At 39.8% G+C, this 11,196-nt stretch overlaps 1 long non-coding RNA gene across 1 annotated transcript; it reads left to right on the forward strand.

Annotated features, from left to right (window-relative positions):
• The first annotated feature begins 3,153 nt into the window (after window positions 1–3,153).
• LOC134297559 (uncharacterized) lies at window positions 3,154–10,493 on the forward strand. The gene is made up of 4 exons (XR_010004350.1): window positions 3,154–3,226; window positions 4,959–5,023; window positions 7,126–7,208; window positions 10,409–10,493. It is a non-coding gene; the product is annotated as an uncharacterized LOC134297559 (long non-coding RNA).
• Window positions 10,494–11,196: the final 703 nt, after the last annotated feature.

Here is an 11,196-nt window from a genome sequence, read left to right on the forward strand (position 1 = left end):
TACAGTATCATATACTAATAGGATGCCAGTCACAGAAAAATAGATTAACATTTTGCCAGTTTCTTCATTGCAGTTCCTGTTCTACAGAAGAGCTGTAATATTATTTTCAGAAATATCAAATTTTGGGGATAAGTCATAGACATGACCTTCAGATCAAACTGCATGTACAAAATTTACATGAGAGTAAACAACTCTGCATACAACATTATACACAGAATGCATTTATTTGTGTTTATCCAATTTACCAATTTTGACGTATTGTATTTGGAAGCAATAACATCATTTAAGATTTTGGCAGCCATAAGTTGGAAACAGACTTGACAACAAATATGTATTACAGTCTGCATTACAGGCTCAAGCAACGTAGGGTCAGAGGAACAGAAGCTACTGAGAAAAGTTGAACTCTGAGTGAAGGGATGTGACAAATGGGACAGGGAGAGTGTAATTTGTTATTGGATAGAAACACGGCAGATTCTCCCATGAGTTACAAATCCTTAAATGTCTTAGTTCTTGTCAGCATAGCCTCCATATGAACAAGAGGAGCCAACCAATACGGAAAGGCAAATATTTTAAGATTTGGGAACACTTGATATGCCAGAAACAGTGAGTGCCAGCAAGGCAGCTCAAATTTTACAGTCCCCAAATCAGATGTGAGTAAAACCTTGGCTCAAGTGCATAGGTGAACTGATAATGGACTCAGGGGCAAGAAGACGGGGCATAAAGGGTACTTCTTGGTAATTAATATGCATAAATCACATATTGACAGGCCTGTAGCGAGGGGGGTTTAGGGGTTCAACCCCCCCCCCGCCGAAATTTTTCAGGTTATAAAAAAAAAACTGGTTTACTCATGAATTTTAACTGGTTAACCAAATCCCCATGCTAAATCTATGAGACGCAAAACATTAAGAGTCCCTCCAGGCACTATCTCAAGTAGATATCGACAGGTTTGTAGCGGGGGTGGGGGGTGCTAGGGGTTAACCCCCCCCCCCCAAATTTTCCAAAAAAACCCCAATTTTTTTTTCTGGCTACGGCCCTGCATATTGATATAGCTAGCTAGAAATATGTATAAACAAGGAAATCAGTAAGGTAAAGACAAAGCTCATCGGCATCATCAAACAGCCAAAGGTTGAAGGAACAGGAAAAAAGGAAGCCTCTATCACAGATTTATAGTTAGTCTAAAGAAATTATGTTTTGCACTGTCTTTGTTAAACAAAAAAAATGAGCACTCCAAATACTAAATCGTCTGTTTTTAAATCTGTAGAAACCAAAGACAGAAATTGATTTGGAAGATATTTTCCTGGGAATACAGGCAAGTATTGTACAGTAATTCTCCAAGAAAAAGTTGCTGAGCACAGAATTTGATTTTTTAAAATTCAGAATTTCACAAACAGCCCAGTCTTTCGGGGCTGCATAGGTCAACAGCAAGCTGGGCTATTTAATGGTCGGGGGCTTAACCCGACCCGGGCTTCGAACTCATGACGTCTCGGTCAGTAGTGATTTATTGCAGCTGGTTATTAGCCAGCTGCGCCACAGCCCGGCCCAAAATAGATCTACGTCTAGTCAACTGAACTAGACATATTTTCATCTATAAAGCACAGGACACTGCTTTCTCAATTATATGAATAAGATATTTTTTTTAAAGTCACCAATCTAACATTTGGAACAACACAACAGAAATTAATCCCCACTCTTTTCACTTTCCTAATGATTAAAGCAAGCAATAAAAAAGATGTCAGGCTTCATGGCCAGGATCCAACCAGATATTTAGGCTACATCTCAATCAGTGATCCCCACTTTCCCATACAATCCCACACAATATTTAAAAAGCCTGTTCCAAAGAGTTCCATCCATCTAGAAAAGGTTTTTAGGATGTATAAATGGTGTATGAAAAGGAGCCCCAGTAGTGAAGTGTGTTAAAGCACTGAGCTGCTGAACTTGCATACCGAAAGGTCGCAGGTTCAAATCCCGGGAGCGGAGTGAGCGACTGCTATTAGCTCCAGCTTCTGCCAACCTAGCAGTTCGAAAACGTGAAAATGTGAGTAGATCAATAGGTAACGGTGCTCCATGCAGTCATGCTGGCCACATGACATTGGAGGTGTCTACGGACAACACCGGCTCTTTGGCTTAGAAATGGAGATGAGCACCAACCCCCAGAGTCAGACATGACTGGACTTAACGTCAGGGAAAACCTTTACCTTTTAAATGATGTATGAGGGGTCATAAGTTCTGGTGGAAACTCTGGGATCCAACCAGAACCCAACTGGACCATGGGCAGAGCAACTAACTTTAGACATAGGAAATAAGTGTGATGATAGCAACTCTGTCCAGAATGGTGTTGCATACTATGCTATACAGTATGATATCTTATGTATTCTCAAACTATAAAAAAGCTTATTATGATATGGCTTACTACAATATATTTTCTTATTTTAAAGGTTCTCTCTCAACTTTTCAACAAGTTTTAAGTTCATTAAGAGAACAATAGAATAAATTAAAACAAAAAATGTGAAGATAATTTCATGCATGGTGAAATAACGTCGCTATTGGACATTAACTAAGGCTTATCTGCTATTTCCTCCTCCACACACCACTGATGAGTAGAGTCAGCCCTCTATATCCACAGGTTCTGCATCCATCAATTCAACCTTCCATAGCTTGACAATATTTTTTAAAAACCCTAAAGCAAAGCCTGATTTTTTTTCCATTTTAATGTAAGATACACAATTTTACCATTTTCCTTTGCCATTGTATATAACAGAACTTCGGCATCCATGGATTTTCACATCCAAAGGGTGGGTCCTGGAGCCAAACCCCAGCAGATGCCAAGGGCCCACTGAATATGCAATTACCCTACAATACCTTTACATTGTCCTTATAGGCTTTGCAGAGGTGGCAGTGCCCTGGTGTGCTAAAGTGCTCATAACACCGACATGATAGATTGTATTGATATAGTAGCCCTTTGGGATCCCATTTGTTCAGCTATATAGTATTATCAATATTGTATTGACTATCCACTCTCTTTCTGCCCACTTTGTGAAGTTCTAACCACTTGCAGTAAAAAGTTTGTGTTAAGGAATACAGCTGATTTTCTCTAGAAAGAACCATTTGCATTACGCTCATGTGTACAAAGATCTTATAAAACTTTTTTATCCTTTATTTTATGTTTTTCTCACAGAAAGACTTGTCATCCTTTGTAGAGATTGATCTGAGAGACACAGTGGAAGAGGTAGGCGTAAACTAGGTACATATAGGGGTGTTGTGTGGTTTCCGGGATGTTTGGCTGTGTTCTAGTAGCATTTTCTCTTGACGTTTCACCTGCATCTATGGCTGGCATCTTCAGAGGATCCAAGAATGCCATACTGCCGGAGGACGCAGAAAATGCCAATTAGAGAGCATCTTTTATCAGAAATTGATAGATGAAATGGGTGCTGATCCTGTCGATTTGGAGGTTATTTTGTAAATGACCGTTTAACAATATAAGTGTTTTCTTCCTTTTAGAGGTAAATGCAACTTTATTAGATTTTTTAAAGCTTATATACTTTTATCTAAAAGTGTTAACCCATTGCTACTTTCTTTCTATGCATTTGATTAGGAAAGGCTGTGGTGGATGTTAAAATGATAATTAGCCCAAAGTGAATAAATGTGAAATTATACATTTTTGCTCTCAAGGGCATCTTTCTGAGAACAAATTTATTAGGACTGTTTTATTTATATTTATTCATTTATTCAACTTCCTTGTGATGAGATATGGTATAAAAATTTAAATTGCCGTAAAATTCCAGAGCATCTACCATACTATTTTTCCAAATGACATGCTCCACTTGAGAAAGCAGCCTTCCACAACTTACTTTCCTCCAGATTTATAATACTACAACTCCTAGTATCTCCACACACCTGAAATGGTAAGAATTCTAGTTTAATAAATCTGAAGGGTACCTGGCTCATTAATGCTATATTGGATCATTGCTCTAACCCACTTACACAATTTTTATGGTACAGATCATCACATATCCACATAATACTAGTCATCAAATGGAATTACGCTGTTAGACCTATGATCTCCTGATTTTCCAAAAGTTTGTATTAATTTCTTTTGAATATTAGTTCTTTTATTTCCTAGTATACTCATTTGGGTTTTTGGGGGACTTTCACAAACTTAAGATACTTTTTAGGATTTTTTCCATTTAAAATACTAATTTCTTTGTGTTCTTCCATATCAAGAATTTCCGGTCTCTTACTGCCTGGATAGTCTTTTGACTACATTCTCAGATTATTGTCAACATAAGTCCTATTTTTCATCTTTCAAATGTTGGAGGGCATTCTAAATATTTAATGTATCACCTAAAGTGGACCATGTGAGTAGTATGGCTGAGCAAGCATATAGTAGATATATCCTGATCTTGCCTCCCAGACTCCCTCCTCTCCACCTGGAATTTGAAAGCATGTTCAATGATCCAATCTATTTGTTTACTTTTCCCTCTAGAGACCCTCAATGTAGCTTGCAATACAAAATTTAGAAAACATAATTGTTAAAGTGTTAACAATATAAGCAGCCACAAGAAAAAGAAAATTAATTACAGCATTTTTGGCGAGATGAACCTTAAATTTAAGAGTCATATAGAATGGCCTCTGGTTCACATATTGTTAACAATAAAACTTTGGGCATACATAGAAAATGTTTCAACTGTGCTGATGCAGAACTAAAGGCACTTTTCCATGACATTCAAAGGGGACTTGAATTAAATGCACCATTTGTCCAAAACCAGCAATGCAATGAAGCATGTTTTATATTTTTAAATAGGAATCGTTTTCCTGAAGTCACATGTTTTGAACTATGTGTGACCCGAAGCGAATATTTTGAGCAAGAAAGTTCCCAGAAAAGAACTCTGCTGTCACAGATTATTAGCTTGAAGCATGTAACAAAGAAATCACTATTTATTAACATTTCTCTGACTCAGAAAACTGAAGATGTCATGACAGAAGGCAAGGAGCACGAAAAGCAAGAAGAATCTCCTGATACTGTGTATGACACTTTTCAGAAAGAACATTATTGTGCAAAAACATTGGCCTTAAAAATTCAGGTTTTTCCCCATGAAACTGGTTGTGGTCCAGTACATAACTCTGGAAGTGATTACAGAGTTAATACTATGTTCTTCCTAGTAAGCATGTTTACAATTATAGTTGTGGATTTTGCTCTCTTAATATTTATTTATGGCTATTAGCCTTTCCAGGCAGAACTTGAAAATATGACTTTTTGACTATAGTTCCAAGAATCTCTCAGGACCCTTCTACACTGACCATATCATGCAGTTCAAAGCCAACCTGAGATTGTGGTAGCCACAAAATGCACACCTACAGTGTGTGTTGCTATGCGCATCTAAGAGCATACAGCACATTTTTAAAAATCTCAGGAAAATCAGAGTTCAGCCAAAAACTGTGCTGCAGCAGATGCCAGTGTTTCCCAGATTCAGGGCAAAACCAGCTCTACAAAATGTGGAGCGCATTGTGGACACAGTGAACAGGAGACGCCAAAAAGCACCCCAAGGGTAGCAGGGGACTAACGGATCTTCTGGCAGGAGTAATTGATACCTCCGCTCCTATCTGCCACTTTCCCTTTCTTTTATCACCCGCTAGGTCTCTGAAGTGCTAATGTGCATATTCCCCAGAAATGCCAGGGGAGACTACAAAGTGTTGGGGGTCAGTTTCGTGTCCAATGTAATCACCTTCCTGAACTCAAACTGGTTCCAGACAGGGCAGTCTGATTACTGTGCAGTGAAACTGGTTCCTCCCAAACTGGATTCAAGATGCATTAATGTGTCAGTATAGAAGCTCCTTCAATCAGTAGGGTCATTGCCATGCTGGCTGTGGATCATGGGAGCTGTAGTCCAAAACTACAATTTCAAGTTCTGCTTTCAGTTGGCTGCTCAGAGAAAAGATCTGCAGCTTTTCTTTACTTTCATAAATGGGTGCCATGTTGATTTATGCCCTGGCCATCAATGGTGCCTCTGGGAGATATCGCCCACTGAACAGTTATTTTTCCAGGTTGCTGCCCCTAGTGGCACAGCGGGTTAAACTGCCGAGCTGCTGAACTTGCTGACCAAAAGGTCAGCGGTTCAAATCTGGGGAGCGGAGTGAGCTCCCGCTATTAGCCCCAGCTTCTGCAAACCTAGCAGTTTGAAAACATGCAAATGGGAGTAACAATGCTCCATGCAGTCATGCCGGCCACATGACTTTGGAGGTGTTTATGGATAACATCAGCTCTTCAGCTTAGAAATTGAGATGAGCACCAACCCCCAGAGTCGGACACGACTAGACTGAATGTCGGGGAAAACTTTTACCTTTTATACTTCTAGGAATTATTTTATTTTATAATATCTGCAAGAATGACCTAAAATGAGTTACAATGGCATGTGACCAATGCATGCAATCACAATTCGATAATATGAGGCTAGCCCACTGTTCCTTTCCCAGAAGCTCTCCAAGGACTAACAACTGATTGCCAGTATTTCATGGGGCACCATTTTGAGTATCACTAAAAGCCCCCCATCCTCCCTGACATCTGGTATATTGGTACCAGAATAGGCACCAGAAATCCTAGGAAATACATCCCAGGATTGTTGGTGCCTGAGAAAGGCTCAGGCCAGGTGACAAAAAAGGGATCACCATATTTCTCTCCACACTACTCCCGACAGGGATAATGTTTTGGCCCAAGGAGAATGTCACGTATTCAGAACTACTGGCGTCAACATAATTCACATTTAATTGATTATTCTTTATATTGCACATTCAAGCAACTTGACTGTTAAAATATCTCAATACAGTGGGTTCTTGGTATCCACAGAAGATTGGCTTCAGGAATCCCCATGAATACTAAGATCTATGGATTCTCAAGTCCCATTATGTACACCAGTTTAGAAAAATTGTATCCCTTATAAAATGGCAAAATCAAGGTTTTCTGTTTGAATTTTTCTACATGGGATGTTTTCAAACCAGGAATGGTGGATAGGGATATATACATCTGAATTTGAACAGATTGTATATTTTTATACAGAAATTAATGGGAGGGGGAGTTTATATATGCTTGCTTCATAGTATGTAAATGTACAATAATAATATCGTTCACAGGCCTGAGAGCAGCTGGATGTGCTGTTTTCCTTTCTGGATGATGCTGAAGAAACAAAAGGAAAAACAGGAGTAGGCATGAAATGGTTAATATTTCTATTCTGCTTGGATTAGATATATAGGAGATACCTATAGATTAGGGACTGTGTGACTCACCTCATTTTGTTCAACTCCTATTAGTATAGTCCAGGTATGGGCAAACATGAGCCCTCCAGGTGTTTTGGACTTCAACTCCCACAATTCCTAACAGCCTACCGGCTGTTAGGAATTGGGAGAGTTGAAGTCCAAAACACCTGGAGGACCCAAGTTTGCCCATACCTGGTATAGTCAGTGGGGCACGATGGGAGCTGCAATCAGTGTCTGACAGGCCATATGTTCTCTATCCCAGAGCAAAGAAACTGATGCAAAATCTCTAAATCTGGACAGCCAGGCTTCCTTCTATGTTCTTTGAGGTCTCCTATAAGGTCCTAATGCTTTTCCAAGCTCCTCCCTTTCTAAGAACTTCATTGCACAAAGATGGCAAGCCAGCATTGAAGCAGATATATACATTCATTTACTGGTCTGCCATCTCCCTATGATAAACCTGTTCCCTACTATCAATAAGAAAACCCATAAATAGTCAAAGATTGAACCATGTTCCCATCACTTACCTGATGCAATGAGGATGCTCCATTTTTGTTCTGGCATGCTGGCAATGAAGTGATGCAAAGGGGGAGGGATACTTCTCCTTTCCCACTCCCCTCACTGTTCCCAAGGATGGATTGGCAATTTGGTGCACTTACGTGAATGCTGAGAACTGTGATAGCAAGGGTGCTGAGCCTGGTATGCTGTCGCTATTGGTGACTGTGTGGCTGCCATGGAATAAAGGAATAAGAATGGAGGAGGAACAGAAGAGACACCTAAACTGCTGGCTCTAAGACCATCACTCAGACTAGTGACTAGGTATTCTTTGTTCTATTTTTCCATCATAGCACATCTAGCTAAGGAAAAGCTAACTTAAGGCCCTTCCATGCTGACACAGAATGCGAGCCAAATTTGGCAGCCCAGGTGCTGAATTGGGCAGACATAGCATTGTGACTGGGACTCCCTCCACCACCTCTCTCAACATGTCACCTACCTGCTCCACAGTACTCTGGCTGACAAAGCAAGAGCGCAGCCATGTTAAGGGAGATGGGTGGAGGAAGAGTCCTCTTTACCTTCCGTAGATGTTGGGTGCTCTCACTGATGTCAGCCAGAGCATCAAAATCAAGGTAGATTAATGACATAGCTGGGGACAAAGAGAACTGAACCAGGCAGCCACAATTCTGTGGACCTTACTTATAGTGTTGATATTAGGGCTAGGGAAGAGTCATTAGGGGTAAAGATGATGGCAATGGTGGCTATACCTGCCTATCAACATATATATTTCTTACAAAGTTCCCTATAGATTGTGGTGGGGAACAACAAATAAAACAAAATCAGTAAAAAGCATATAAAACCAATAAATACTAAAACCCATCAATAAATATTTTTAAAACCCTAATTTAAAAATAATTTGGATAGGACTGCCAGAAGGGACTGATTTAAGTTGAACACAGACAGTATCTCATGCTGACAAATCTCTTCTGGAAAGTTATTCCACAATCTTATGTTTTTACAACATATGGCACTATAGGTTTTTACGACAGATGACACTTTAGGTTATTGGGCGCTGTTCTGAGTTCAAATTATTGCTTTTATCTACTCATGGTTTTATTTTATATTGTACTGTCTGTCTATTTTATGAGTTGTTTAGGCACCTTGTGCCATATGTAAACCGCCCCGAGTCCCTTTGAGGAGATGGAGGTGGGGTACAAAAATAAAGTTATTGTTATTATCTAGTGGCAGTGAAAGAATATGTCCTCCAGGTAATAGCCTAGTTTTGACTGTTTGGAGTAAATGTCTGGGTGTATGGCACAGATTATATGAGAGAAGGGACATTGTATGGCATAGCATGCCTTTATAATACCAGGCTGAGGAAGCATTTGGCTGTGGGACCTAATGCTGCATTCACCACAGCTACCTGATATTACCGACATCTTGATAAGTTTTGAGAGCTAGGAGGGAGAAACTGGATGGCTCACAAAAAAAAATCACCTAACCCAGGAAACTATCAAAACTGTCACAAACAAGTTCTCTCCCTTCTCACTCTCTAACTCAGGTGGAGGAGAAAAACTGGATTCACGAACATTTCAACTAATCTATGATTAAACTGCCAGTAGGAATCAAGCCACTTGAAGACTTTATGCAGTCTTCAAAAGGGTTTTGTTTGGCTCTCTCCAGGTCATTCTGAAAACTGATTGAAAATTGTTTCTAGGAATCCTTTTTTGGCCTACAAACAGCAATGAAAGTGACCAGAAGTGAAGCTGAAATGGCCCTCCCAAATCCCTTTACCTGCCCACTGGCGTTGTCAGGATGCCAAAATCAAACTATGGTTACTGACCAGATTTATCTGGATAAATTATAGTTTACTATAATTCTTGCTTTGAAAGCAAGAACACAAAATCAAATGTTCCAGCCCTTCCTCTGACTATATTAGAGGAGGAAAAAACAGGAAGAAAAGACTTTTCCACATATTACTTGATTATGGTTTAGAAATCTAGCCAAATCTGATCACTGATTTTAAAACACTTAAACACGTATTTTAATTTTTTTCTTGCTTTTAGTGCTTGTATCTTGATGAGATTATAAACATAATCTGAAACAGCAGCCAAACTAATTTCATTCTAATTTGATCTGTTTTTTAAAAAATCTGAATGTTTTTGGATTGGTTCCTAAACAGATGTAATGGAAGAAAACATTAAATCAAAATCCTCATTCTCATTTCCTCCGGACAGATAATTGAGGTTCACAATACGACCTTTGAGTAACTTGCATGCATCATTTATTCCCAGAGTTGCCAGCATTTTGATTCCAACAATCCTGCCTCCAGGGTGAGTGTGAGAAGTACAGGATTGTAGAATTTGGTGTGTCCTGGCAGAGCTGGGCATGAGATTAATAACAAAACAATTTTCTAACAAGGTTACTCAAGTTTTCAACTTCTGGGAAATAGTTTTATTGAAAATGCTGATCAGTTGGAAACTCTGCCCATTCCATCAAGTGGGGGAAATGTCTGTGTGCATCCATGGATACAGAACGTTCATATATACAAAATGATGGTGCCTGAGCAGAAGCAATGCAAATTGGTTAGACAGCACATCCAAGACAGATGCATTTAAAAGTTAACACACATCCACTGTACTCTGACAATCATATCCTTTTCCAACAGGACTCCCCAGTTTTGGGGGAAGATGAGGCTCAATATGGAAAGGAGATCCCTTTGAAATGTTCATTTAATAAATTCAAACGCAGAACCCGGCTTAGTTATTTTTTCACTTATCAAGTTGCAACAATAGGCATCTTTGCATTGTGGGATCAAAAACAAAGTAGGATATCAAAACATGAAAAGGTTACAAACAGCTGAAATACAACTGAAGCAGTCAGTATTATCAATGCCAAGGCTTCTTAAACTTTTCCACTCACGGCCCTTTGTACCAGGCAGTCCCCAAGTTATAAACATCTGACTTACAAATGACTCATAGTTACAAACAGGGGGCAAGACAACAGGAAGTGAGAGAAATCTACCCCTAGAAAGGGAAATTCACACTTGAAAGAGTTGTCATGGGGAAAGAGTCTCTACTGAAGCTTTATCACCAATCCTTGTTCCCACATAAGCCAAATTTTCCAGAATCCAATTATCACAGGGACGGAAAGTGATGGCAGACAAATGAGTGGGGGAGGTGGAGATAAATGTGTATGCATGTGGGGCAAGCGAGCAAGCACACACGCAGGGGGTGGGATGGTGAGCAAGTGGGTGAGTGATCGAGTGAGTGGGGGGCAGGCAATGGCACATGTGCCAAAAGAGAGGGCACTGTGTGTCCTTTCAGGCACATGTGCCATAGGTTCACCACCCCTGCACTAGAGCATCTATCCACTTTAAATCCAGTTGCTGCCTTCTGCAGAATTATGGGTTTGTGATTTAGTGAGGCCCAGGACCTCTTTGGCTGAGCAGTTTAA

The sequence above is a fragment of the Anolis carolinensis genome, chromosome 3 (genome assembly GCF_035594765.1).
Source record: "Anolis carolinensis isolate JA03-04 chromosome 3, rAnoCar3.1.pri, whole genome shotgun sequence".
NCBI lineage: Eukaryota > Metazoa > Chordata > Lepidosauria > Squamata > Dactyloidae > Anolis > Anolis carolinensis.